The following is a 13,324-nucleotide window of genomic DNA, read 5'->3' as shown; positions in this document are numbered from 1 at the left end:
TGTGGTTTAATGGTGCTTCCAACATCATGGGCCACGGGATAGGAGTTATATTACTCTCCCCAAAGAAGCAGTATATCCCAATCACGAATAGCCTATGCTTTAATTATACCAAAATATAGCAGAATATGAGGCATGCACTTTGGGGTTACAGGTAGCTGTGGAATCAAAAATAAAAAAAAAACTTGAGGTTTATGGTGACTCAGCACTTGTGATCCATCAGTTAAAAGGTGAATAGGAAACATCAAGGAATTGGTGAAACAATTTGATGAAATCATGTTCAAGCACATTCCTCATGAAGATAACCAATTGGCAGATGCACTAGCCACTTTATCATCCATGTTAGCATTGAGCAAAGATGGGGACATGCCACTTATAAGGATCCAACATCATGATCAGCCTGCATATTGTCACTTGGTAGAAGAGGAATCTAATGGGAAACCATGGTGCTTTGAAATCTCAATGGTTCTTTGGTACTCATACCAATGGGCACGCCATGGCAAGAAAGATGTTGAGGGCTGGATATTACTGGTTAACCATAGAGACAGACTATTATAATTATGTGAGAAAATATCACAAGTGTCAGACATATGCTGATAACATCAATGCTCCACCAATGTCATTTAATGAACTATAATCTCCTTGGCCTTTTTATATGTGGGGAATGAATGTCATTGGGCCCATAAACCCAAAGCGTCGAGTGGGCACCACTTCATTCTAGTAGCAATTGATTATTCCACTAAATGGGTTGAAGCCTCTTCATATGTGTCGCAACCTACCCTTTGGCGAGAGGGCGAGGCAAAACAAAAAGGTGTGTCTTCTCGTGAAGAAAATGTGTGGATTCGCCACCAACGTTTATTCGAGGAAAACGTTAGAAAAAACAAAAAGACGAAGGCCTGCGAATTTTGAAAATAAGGATTCGGGAGTTGTTTACGCTTGGGGAAGGTATCAGAACCCTACGCGCCCGTCACAAGGGACGACAGCCTTTAATCGAGTGTGTAAAACATGACTTCAAAATTATGTATTTTCCTTTTTTATGTTTATTATTTTTTTGGGGTCGACAAGGGTGTTGCCCTTGCTCCAACGTATCCTCAAGTGCGATGAGAAATTTAGACCTACGTAGTTCTTTAAGTTTGAAAGTTTGTGTGTTACATTGATTTAAGGTTTTTTGAAAGATTGATTTTAATTGCGAACAAAAGTTGTTTAAGGCATTGGACCTTGAAACGATGTTTTAAACTTTAAAAAACGGAGAGAATCGTTAAGGCATTAGACCTTGAAACGACCTCAAGTGATGTTTGATGAAAAGCGGAGAGAATCGTTAAGGCGTTGGACCTTGAAATGACCTCAAGCGATATTTGATGAAGTGAAGAAGTTTATTTTATTTTGCTTTTGCTTATTAACCTTCAATCCTTTTTTATAGATAACTTGCGACACTAATGAACAGTTAAAACTTACTTTACAAGAAGAAAATGAGATTTCTGATGCTAGAAGAAGGAGATGAAGATGCACAACACAAAAAAGGACCCCTAAGGGTGCATAGATCACATTCAAATCCTTAAAACAAAAACTAATTGGATGACGAACGAAGAATGATGTAGAAGTTGATTACGGTCGCAATTCGGTAGCGCCTCGACCTCATTTTTCTCTTCTTTCTTCTTCTCTCTGATTTCTCCCAATTTCTCTCAATGCTGGACCTTGGAACCCTTTACTCAGCCTCCCTCATGCCTATTTATAGCTAAAGATGGCATTAGGGGTCATGGCAGCTCGCCCAGGCAAGTTGGTTACTTCACCCCTAAGCTATTTGGGGGCCCAGGCGAGCCAGAGTCCAGAAAACCCCCTAAAATGACCCTTTTGCCCCTCCCTTTCGGTATCTTTCACATTCTTGATAAAAAAACATTGAATAATCTTCTGTTTCGCACTATAACTGGCGTTCAACACCGTAAGTCAACTAACAAGGATCAAAAGATCAACAAACAATAGTCCCCGAACGAAATTAGCGTAAATGACTGAAGACATTGAAGTTTTTTGAAATGTAAATGAAGACATTGTTGTCTTTTGACAAAAGACAATGAAGTCTTTTGAAATGTAAATGAAGACATTGTCGTCTTTTGACAAAAGACAATGAAGTCTTTTGAAATGTAAATGAAGACATTGTCGTCTTTTGACAAAAGACATTGAGGTCTTTGAAAAGTAAAGAAGACATTGAAGTCTTTGAAATGCAAAGAAGATGTTGATAGTCTTGACAAAAGACTCTGATAGTCTTTGAAATGTAAATAAGTCTTTGATAGTCTTGAGAAAAAACTCTGATAGTCTTTGAAATGTAAAGAAGACTTTGATAGTCTTGACAAAAGACTCTGATAGTCTTTGAAATGTAAAGAAGATGTTGATAGTCTTGAATGCATAAAGATGAAGGACTTTGAGTCGTATGAAAGATAAAGACAGAGGACTTTGAGTCCTATGAAAGGTAAAGGCGAGGACTTTGAGTTCCATGAAATCATAAAGCAAAGGACGTTGAGTCCTATGAAACAAGCCAATGGGCACTAGTACCAAAGAGCTCAACCTTATGAGAAAACAAGAGATTGACTCTTTGAGAGGGCCTCTCATCCTAAAGATAGGACATTTAGATTTGGAAAATTGGTATATAAAGAGAAATCTATGCACTTATAACCTAACATGATTTTTGGGATGCATATGCATGCAACCTTCATCTTGAAATGCAGTAAAATGCAAAAGGTTTTGAATCATGAAAATTGTGTAATGCTCATGACATTCTTTCCTATTTTTGTGATTTTTATTTGATTTTTTTTCTTTTTGTGGAAAACACAAATTGACTATCTCTTTTTGAAAGACGTGATAACTCATAAGACCTCATCCTATCTTTTTGAAAATCTCTTTGGGGACTTCCTCAGAGTGTATGTTTAGTTTGATTTTGTCACTTGACAATTTTTGAGTGACAACAATGGAGTTGTTCGACATTTAATCAATCAACTAAAATATTGACCCTATGGTTTTCCCCTTTCCTTTTAAAAACTTTGATTATTCTGCACAGCCAGAAAACATAAGGCTTTGGGGATCGATCGTGCGCCCCATTGAAGGATGGCAATGAATTGTCACACTTTGGTATATGACCAAGTGAAACTTTCTTGATTTAAGGTCATAGAGTGATGCCAAGGGTTTGTCGATCCCGTTGAAACTTGATGACATGTATTGATCATGAAAGAATTTATATAACGAAGCTACCCTTGGATTCGAAACGAATCCTTAAGAGTTTGCATGAGAGACTAACATCAGATGTACTCTACTATCACAATTGTCTTTGAGCATTTTCTACGAGCTCCTGGTCGAATGAGTTTTCTTCTTAAATGAGCAAGTGCGAAACCTTGAGGATTCTCTTTTTCTTTGCATGTTTTTTTTCAACAATCAAAAGCGTGTGTGGGTTTCATTCCAGAATCCTAACTTAAAAGCGAAATTAGTTATTCCTTGATCCACATGGGCTTTATTAGGCTTGTAACGTGGTCAGGGGTAAGAGGGCTATGAAAGAAAGGATTAGAGAGGCTCAAAGAGTGTTCAATGGTTACATTGAGTAAGAACCTCAAGAGCGTTGCTTGTACCTTTTGGGTTGGGCTCTACTCCTTTTGTCTTATACAGTAATCCTTATTGCACTTTTGTGCCTTTCTTGTAAGATTTGGAGATCTTTTGTCTCTCTTTTTTCTTCACTCACCTTTGGCAGATTTTATCTTTTTTTTTATTATTGTTGCCCAACTTCATGCATGTGTTGTTTGCATTGCTCTTCCTGCTGGTTTAGCGGTGGTTCCTACTCAGGGTTCCTATTTTATTTTTGTTGTTTTTTGTTTTTTAAAAAACAAATATGCTTTGGCTCGGAGGGGGTAGCAAGGGACAAATTGGTGTTTGGGATGTTGAAACATGACCATGTTTCATTTCAAATCTTGACTTAGATCCTTTTGTAGTTTGGATTTTGGGACAAAACCTCAATAACGCGCCCCTGGTTGTTTTTTTTATTTTATATCAACCCTAATTTTTGCTTAGGCTGCCCTTTCGGGTTTTCAACCTACCGGGTGAGAACTTTTGATCTGCCCCTAGGTTCGCTTGAGGCTCATGCAAGGTGCCTCTCATTGCCTTAGTGTAGGGCTCTGAGATATCCATTGTTGTCTTTTGTCATCACCTTGTAGCAAGGAAAAATGAAAGAAACTATGCAGGTTCTCGAAAATGAATTTTCAAGGACGAGAAATATTTAATAGATTTTCAATTGACAGATTAAGTCAAATGACTCCTGTTCTTAATAACTCACTTTTCTCTCAAAAAGAAAACTTTTAAGAATGAGGTCACATGAATGTCTGTACTTCTTATTTTGATTAAAAAATAGTCAATCAAACGTTATTTTTCTTCTTTTTTACTTTACTTGTCATTTACGACACCCCTACCAAACGTATAGAATGAGTAGTATCTAATTGAATAGACTTGGAAAGGAGCGCAAGTCACTTGAGCAAAGAAACCAACGACTTACATTCACATTTCAATGAAAGTTAAATAAGCAAAGATGTAATTGTGAGAGAATGAGATACGGACATCAAATTTATCCATATTATTAGCATTGTGACTGTTGTTTACAGTAATGGCATAAACTTGAAAATCCTAATGAGTCATTGTAGACATCTAGCAGCAACCTTCAAATTGCCCCATGCATAGTGTTGCTTGCCAACGTCAGAATTCACAAGTCATTATCCTCCTCAAATTTTAGTTAGCCTGCATCAATCAGATTTTGCACCTTATGTTTCAGGGTCATACAATACTCAATGGAATGCCCCAGAACTCCTCCATGATAAGCACATGTTGCGTTTGAGTTGTATACTTGGAAAAATAGAGGTTGAGGAACCTTGGCTGGGGTTATGGATACCATTGCATTATTGAGTAGATATGGGAGTAAGTTAGCATACGACACCGGAATTGGGGTGAATTCTACAGGCTTCTTTGCTGGAAAATTCCTTCCCTGGTTGGTGTTTTGGTTTGTGTTAAGGGTGATGTTTGGTATTGGATGTGTGGCAGGAAGACTTTGTGACTAATTTAAGGGTGGCCTTTATGGATGATTGAGTGTTCTTGGTTGATAGGGTAGTGGGTAATGAAAAGGACTAATATTGACTGAGTATTGATATTGTTAAGCTGGTGGGAAATTTGGCCATGTAGGAACGACAGTCACAACATGGGTTCCTCCTTCCCTCTCATTCTCTCCATTTCTCCCAGGCTGATGAGGACATGACCAAGAGCAAGGGCAAGGATCCACTTGAAGGACTTGGAGGACCTATGACAAGGGATAGAGCAAGGAAAGCCAAGGAAGCTCTTCAACAAGTGTTGTCCATACTATTTGAATACAAGCCCAAGTTTCAAGGAGAAAAGTCCAAGGTTGTGAGTTGTATCATGGCCCAAATGGAGGAGGACTAAATGACACCACTTTGTCTCAATTTTAGAGTGTTTAGTTTGTCTAAATAATGGCCCAATCCTTGTAAAGTTGGCTGACCAAAAATATGTTTTGGGTTAATCAACTAAAAGGGCTTTAGTTAGGTTTAGTTCAAGTTGTAATAAGGGCCCAATTGGCAACCTAGGCATCAGCCTTTTGGGAGACTAAATGGTGGCTGACTTGTTGGCTGTTGGGGGTGACTTTTGGTTGCCACAATTTCAGTTACACTCAGCCATTAAGTTTTTTTTAATTCCCTAGGTTAATGGCATTAAGTTATTTTAATTCTAGGTTAGTGGGTCATTACTAAAATCTGCGGTAAAGCTTCTATATAAGCTGAACCATTTTATCAATAAACACAAGTTGAGTTTTATTCAGAAAATTAGAGTTTATCTCTTTTATCTTAGTGAGAGTGATTCTCCTAAATTCTTGAGTGATTCAAGAACACCCTGGCTGTATCAAAGGACTTCACAACCTTTGTGTGTTGCCCTCGCTGGAAAGAGTGATTCTTTCCTTCCTTTCATCTTCACCATTGTTCTTTCAAACCACAATTCCAGAAAATCCACCTCTGCCCAAAATTATCTCGTGGCAATAAATCCCATTTTATGCACTCAAATTAAGTGATTCTTGAGCCTAAATTGAATTTCAAAATGAGACCTTTCACCTCGTTTTGGAATCACCTCATTTGGAGCCCTGTAGCTTCAATTATTGTCATTTCTATATTTCTGTCCAGCCACCACTTGACCTACGTTTTACCATCCCATTCATCCATTTTATGCCAAGAACCACCTTATTAAGACCCACGAAATTAACCACCTTATTTTCCATCCTTTCCTTAATCAATTTCCGCATTTTCCATCAAGGTTTAATCCAAGACGATCCTAAGTCAGCCCTTGTGCCATGAGGGTTCATATCATTTGGTAATCAAAGCTCCGGTTCTAGGATCAACACTTCCTTTGCTGGAAATATTGGGTAACATCCTTCTTTATTCTCTTTGCCATTTATATTACCTTCTTATTCATATCTTTTTTTTAGGCTGAACCATTGCCAAAGTTAAGCCTTTTGATCTCTTTGTTAAAAAAAAAAAAAAAGAAAGCAGAATTTCGTATAAGCAAAATTAAAAAAAAAAAAATTGGGCTGAAAGGTTCATGCTTGAAGAACTTTAAAAAAAAAAACTCTTTAAGGTAATATATTGGTTGCATGAAGGATTGTTACTTGAATTCCTAAATTCTGAATTTTATTTCCTTCATTTGTGCCTAAAAACATTGTTAGCCTTTTTCTTGGTTAACCTTTTCCTTGTCTCTCTAGCCTTACCTTTACACATATTGGTGAATTGTTCTTTGTTGTGGCCATAATCTCTTGAATTGCCTAAGAACTCAAGGGGAATTAGAGTGGTAAAAGGCAAGAGTGTTTCATTAGAGAAAAGCCATAATTGTGTGATACACTTGAGTGGGTGAGGTATTCAAACAGCAACTATAATTATCTTGTTACGTTTGATTTGTTTGTTTGAGATGTCAGGTACTAATCCTAATGATGGAGTGGGGCTTTCGCAATTCCAAATGCAAGCTTTGATGCAACATTTGGAGAGGTTAATGAAACAACGAGATGATGCGCTCCATGAGAGGTTGGATCAAATGGAGAATAGAGATCATAATGAAGAAGAAAGGAGGAGAGGAGGGAATGAGGGTGTTCCTAGACAAAACCGAATTGATGGTATTAAACTCAACATTCCTCCCTTTAAAGGAAAGAATGATCCGGAGGCCTACTTGGAGTGGGAGATGAAAATAGAGCATGTTTTCTCATGCAACAACTATGAGGAGGACCAAAAGGTGAAGCTTGCCGCCACGGAGTTTTCCGACTATGCTCTTCTGTGGTGGAACAAGCTACAAAAGGAGAGAGCAAGAAATGAAGAGCCAATGGTTGATACATGGACGGAGATGAAAAAGATCATGAGGAAGCGATATGTGCCGGCTAGTTACTCAAGGGACTTGAAATTCAAGCTCCAAAAACTAACCCAAGGCAACAAGGGGGTTGAGGAGTATTTCAAGGAAATGGATGTGCTCATGATTCAAGCGAAGATTGAAGAAGATGAGGAGGTAACTGTGGCTCGATTTCTTAATGGTTTGACTAATGATATCCGTGATATTTTTAAGCTACAGGAGTTTGTTGAAATGGATGATTTGCTTCACAAAGCAATCCAAGTAGAGCAATAATTAAAAAGGAAAGGAGTGGCTAAGAGGAGTTTTACCAACTTTGGTTCTTCTAGTTGGAAAGACAAAGGTAAGAAAGATGGGGCTGCTACTTCTAGTAGTTCCTCACCTATCCCATCAAAAACTCGCTCAAAGTCCCAAGAGGAACCCTCTAAAAGGAGTAGAGATGTGAAGTGTTTCAAGTGCCAAGGCCTAGGACACTATGCTTATGAGTGCCCTAACAAAAGGTCTGTGGTTCTTAGAGATGGAGAATATATAAGTGAATCCGATGTTGAAGAGGAAGAGGAGAGTGAGTACGTAGAGGAAGAGGAGACTCCGGAGGGAGATTTGTTGATGATTAGGCGGTTACTTGGTGGTCAATTGAAGCATGAGGAGGAGAGCCAAAGAGAAAACATCTTTCACACTAGATGTTTAATCAATGGCAAGGTATGCATGGTGATCATTGATGGAGGTAGTTGCACCAATGTGGCTAGTGCTAGATTAGTGTCAAAGCTAAATTTAGCTACTAAACCACATCCTAGGCCATACAAACTTCAATAGCTTAGTAAGGATGGGGAGGTGCAAGTGAGGTAGCAAGTTGAAGTGGACGTTTCCATTGGGAAATACAATGATAAGGTACTTTGTGATGTTGTTCCTATGGAGGCCAGTCACTTACTGTTGGGGAGACCATGGCAATTTGATAAAAGAGCCAATCATGACGGTTACACCAACAAGATCTCTTTCATGCACCAAGACAAAAAGATTGTGCTCAAGCCATTGAGTCCACAAGAAGTGTGTGAGGATCAAAAGAAAATGAGAGAAAAACTTCTTCAAGAGAAAAGAGAAAAAGAAAAAGTGAGCAAAACACTTGAGAGTGAGAAAAAGAGGGAAACACTTGGGAGGAAAAAGAGTGAACAAAAGAAGAGTGAAACACTTGAAGTGAGGGAGAGCTATTTAGCCACAAAAAGTGAGGTCAAGAGGTTGTTTCGTGCTAAACAGTCATTGTATATCTTGTTTTGCAAAAATCAGATTTTGACCACTAACACTTTTGATGATTTTGAAGTGTCTTCTAGTGTTAAAACTCTTTTGCAGGATTTTCAAGACATGTTTCCACCAAATGTGCCAAGTGGAATACCACCTTTGAGGGGAATTGAGCATCAAATTGATCTCATTCCAGGAGCTTCTTTGCCCAATAGGCCAGCCTATAGAAGTAATCCACAAGAAACCAAAGAGATTCAAAGACAAGTGGATGAACTCATTAGCAAAGGTTGGGTAAGAAATAGTATGAGTCCTTGTGCTGTCCCAGTGATTTTGGTCCCTAAAAAGGATGGGACATGGCGCATGTGTTCCGATTGTAGAGTCCTTAATAACATCACCATTAAATATAGGCATCCTATACCTAGGCTTGATGATTTGCTTGATGAATTGCATGGTGCATGTTACTTCTCTAAAATCGATTTAAAAAGTGGATACAATCAAATTAGGATTAGAGAAGGGGATGAATGGAAAATTGCTTTTAAAATAAAATATGGTTTGTATGAATGGTTGGTTATGCCTTTTGGCCTAACTAACGCTCCTAGCACTTTCATGAGATTAATGAACCATATCTTGAGAGAGTTCATAGGAAAGTTCGTTGTGGTGTACTTTGATGATATTCTTATCTATAGCACTTCACTTGATTTGCATATTGATCATTTAAAATCTGTCTTGACTGTGCTCAATCTTGAAAAATGCATCTTTTGTACTAACCATGTTGTGTTTCTTGGTTTTGTTGTGAGTTCAAAAGGAGTGCAAGTTGATGAGGAGAAGGTTAGGGCTATTCAAGAATGGCCTACTCCTAAGTCCGTGACCAAGGTGAGGAGTTTTCATGGCTTAGCAAGTTTTTATAGACGATTTGTGAAGGATTTTAGCACATTGGCAGCACCTCTTAATGAAGTGCTCAAGAAAAATGTTGGTTTCAAATGGGGAGAGAAACAAGAAGAAGCTTTCAATGTTCTTAAGCAAAAGCTAACTAATGCCCCCATACTTGCGTTGCCAAACTTTCAAAAATCTTTTGAAATTGAGTGTGATGCTTCAAATGTTGGGATTGGGGCTGTGTTGATGCAAGAAGGCCATCCAATTGCTTATTTTAGTGAAAAGTTAAGTGGTCCTACCCTTAACTATTCAACTTATGATAAGGAGTTGTATGCCTTAGTACGGGCTTTGAAAACATGGCAACACTACCTTTATCCCAAGGAATTTGTCATTCATAGTGACCATGAGTCCCTCAAATATATCAAGGGGCAAGGCAAGCTTAACAAAAGGCATGCGAAGTGGGTGGAATTCCTAGAGCAATTCCCTTATGTTATCAAACATAAAAAGGGAAAATGTAATATTGTAGCCGATGCTCTTTCTCGGCGTCATGCCTTACTTTCTATGCTTGAAACAAAATTGATTGGTCTTGAATGTTTGAAAAGCATGTATGAAAATGATGAAACTTTTGAAGAAATTTTTAAAAATTGTGAAAAATTTTCAGAAAATGGTTTCTTTAGACATGAAGGCTTTCTTTTCAAAGAAAACAAATTGTGTGTGCCTAAATGTTCTACTAGAAATTTGCTTGTTTGTGAAGCACATGAAGGAGGTTTAATGGGGCATTTTGGGGTCCAAAAGACTCTAGAAACATTACAAGAACATTTTTATTGGCCTCATATGAAAAAGGATGTGCAGAAATTTTGTGAACATTGCATTGTATGTAAAAAGGCAAAGTCTAAGGTAAAGCCTCATGGATTGTATACTCTATTGCCAATTCCGGAGTATCCTTGGATTGATTTATCCATCGATTTTGTTTTGGGGCTGCCAAAAACAAGCAATGGTAGAGATTCCATTTTTGTGGTTGTTGATAGGTTTTCTAAAATGGCTCATTTTATTCCATGTAAAAAAGTTGATGATGCTTCCCATGTGGCTGATTTGTTTTTCAAGGAGATTGTGAGACTCCATGGTTTGCCAAGGAGCATTGTTAGTGATAGGGACTCTAAGTTCCTAAGCCATTTTTGGAGGACTTTGTGGAGCAAGTTGGGCACTAAATTGTTATTTTTAACCACTTGTCACCCACAAACCGATGGGCAAACGGAAGTTGTTAATAGGACTTTGGGAACTTTGCTTAGGACAGTTTTGAGGAAGAACTTAAAAACTTAGGAAGCTTGTTTACCCCATGTTGAATTTGCTTATAATAGAGTTGTTCATAGCACCACTAATTGTTCTCCTTTTGAAGTTGTTTATGGTTTTAACCCACTAACTCCTCTTGATCTTTTGCCTATGCCTAATGTTTCTGTTTTTAAGCATAAAGAAGGTCAAGCAAAGGCGGACTATGTGAAGAAGCTTCATGAGAGAGTCAAAGATCAAATTGAGAGAAAAAATAAAAGCTATGCTAAACAAGCCAACAAAGGGAGAAAGAAGGTTGTCTTCGAACCCGGAGATCGGGTTTGGGTGCACATGAGAAAAGAAAGGTTTCCGGAACAAAGGAAATCAAAGCTTCAACCAAGGGGAGATGGACCATTTCAAGTGCTTGAAAGAATCAATGACAATGCTTACAAAGTTGAGCTGCCCGGTGAGTATAATGTTAGTTCCACCTTCAATGTCTCTGATTTATCTCTTTTTGATGCAGATGGAGAATCCAGTTTGAGGACAAATCATTCTCAAGAGGGAGAGAATGATGAGGACATGATCAAGAGCAAGGGCAAGGATCCACTTGAAGGACTTAGAGGACCTATGACAAGGGCTAGAGCAAGGAAAGCCAAGGAAGCTCTTCAACAAGTGTTGTCCATACTATTTGAATACAAGCCCAAGTTTCAAGGAGAAAAGTCCAAGGTTGTGAGTTGTATCATGGCCCAAATGGAGGAGGACTAAATGACACCACTTTGTCTCAATTTTAGAGTGTTTAGTTTGTCTAAATAATGGCCCAATCCTTGTAAAGTTGGCTGAACAAAAATATGTTTTGGGTTAATCAACTAAAAGGGCTTTAGTTAGGTTTAGTTCAAGTTGTAATAAGGGCCTAATTGGCAAACTAGGCATAAGCCTTTTGGGAGACCAAATGGTGGTTGACTTGTTGGCTGTTGGGGGTTACTTTTGGTTGCCACAATTTCAGTTACACTCAGCCATTAAGTTTTTTTTTAATTCCCTAGGTTAATGGCATTAAGTTATTTTAATTCTAGGTTAGTGGGTCATTACTAAAATCTACTGTAAAGCTTCTATATAAGCTGAACCATTTTATCAATAAACACAAGTTGAGTTTTATTCAGAAAATTAGAGTTTATCTCTTTTATCTTAGTGAGAGTGATTCTCCTAAATTCTTAAGGGATTCAAGAACACTCTGGTTGTATCAAAGGACTTCACAACATTTGTGTGTTGCCCTCGCTGGAAAGAGTGATTCTTTCCTTCCTTTCATCTTCACCCTTGTTCTTTCAAACCACAATTCCAGAAAATCCACCTCTGCCCAGAATTATCTCGTGGCCATAACTCCCATTTTATGCACTCAAATTAAGTGATTCTTGAGCCTAAATTGAATTTCAAAACGAGACCTTTCACCTCATTTTGGAATCACCTCATTTGGAGCCCTGTAGCTTCAGTTATTGCCATTTCTATATTTCTGTCCAGCCACCACTTAACCTACGTTTTACCATCCCATTCATCCATTTTATGCCAAGAACCACCTTATTAAGACCCACGAAATTAACCACCTTATTTTCCATCCTTTCCTTAATCAATTTCAGCATTTTCCATCAAGGTTTAATCCTAGACGATCCTAAGTCAGCCCTTGTGCCATGAGGGTTCATATCACAAGCTTCCTATTCATCAAAGCAGGATGATCAAATTTTCCTCTTCTCAAACCAACTTCGATCCTTTCGCCAGCAAAAACCAAATCAGCAAAGGTTGAAGGCATGTAACCCACCATCTTCTCATAGTAGAACATTGGTAACGTGTCCACTATCATTGTGATCATCTCCCTTTCCATCATTGGGGGTGCTACTTGAGCTGCCAGATCCCTCCACCATTGGACATATTCTTTGAAAAATTCATGCCCCCTCTTACACATGTTCTGTAGATGCATTCTATCTAGAGTCATATCAGAATTGTACTGATACTTCCAAATGAAGGCAACCATTAGGTCCTTTCAAGAATGGTCTTGAGAAGTTTCCAGATTAGTATACCACGTGACGGCTGCCTTAGTAAGACTTTCTTGGAAGAAATGCATCAACAATTTTTCATTTTTCGAGTATGCCCCCATTTTCCTGTTGTATATCTTTAAGTGATTCTTGGGGCAAGTAGTCCCCTTGCACTTATCGAAGTCTGACACCTTGAACTTCGGAGGGATGATGATGTCAGGCACTAGGCATAACTCTACCATGTCAGCAAAAGCATGATCTCCGCCTTCTTCAATGGCCATCAGCCTTTCCTCTATATGATTGAATTTTTCTCTTTCCACCATGGCAAAAGGGACTTTTCCCACTGCAAAAGGCAAGGGTTGTGGTTGTAGGTGGTACTGAGGTCCTTCCAAAGTGTTTGGTAGGGGTATGTCGCAAAATGTCTACCCCTCAGTGGCATATCCGAGGTGAGGTTCGAAGTCAGTTAGATTGTGGTCTAGGGGTGCTTCATATGTCTTCCCCATGGGTTGAGGGACCTATGCCTGACC

The 13,324-nt window shown here is 38.5% G+C and overlaps 1 pseudogene; it reads left to right on the top strand.

Annotated features, from left to right (window-relative positions):
- Positions 1–7,299: 7,299 nt before the first annotated feature.
- LOC114376452 lies at positions 7,300–11,250 on the top strand (annotated as a pseudogene).
- The last annotated feature ends 2,074 nt before the right edge of the window (positions 11,251–13,324 follow it).

This window comes from Glycine soja, chromosome 11 (genome assembly GCF_004193775.1).
Source record: "Glycine soja cultivar W05 chromosome 11, ASM419377v2, whole genome shotgun sequence".
Taxonomy (NCBI): domain Eukaryota; kingdom Viridiplantae; phylum Streptophyta; class Magnoliopsida; order Fabales; family Fabaceae; genus Glycine; species Glycine soja.
The sequence above is the reverse complement of the archived record's forward strand: the minus strand, read 5'-3'. Positions and strand labels throughout refer to the sequence as shown.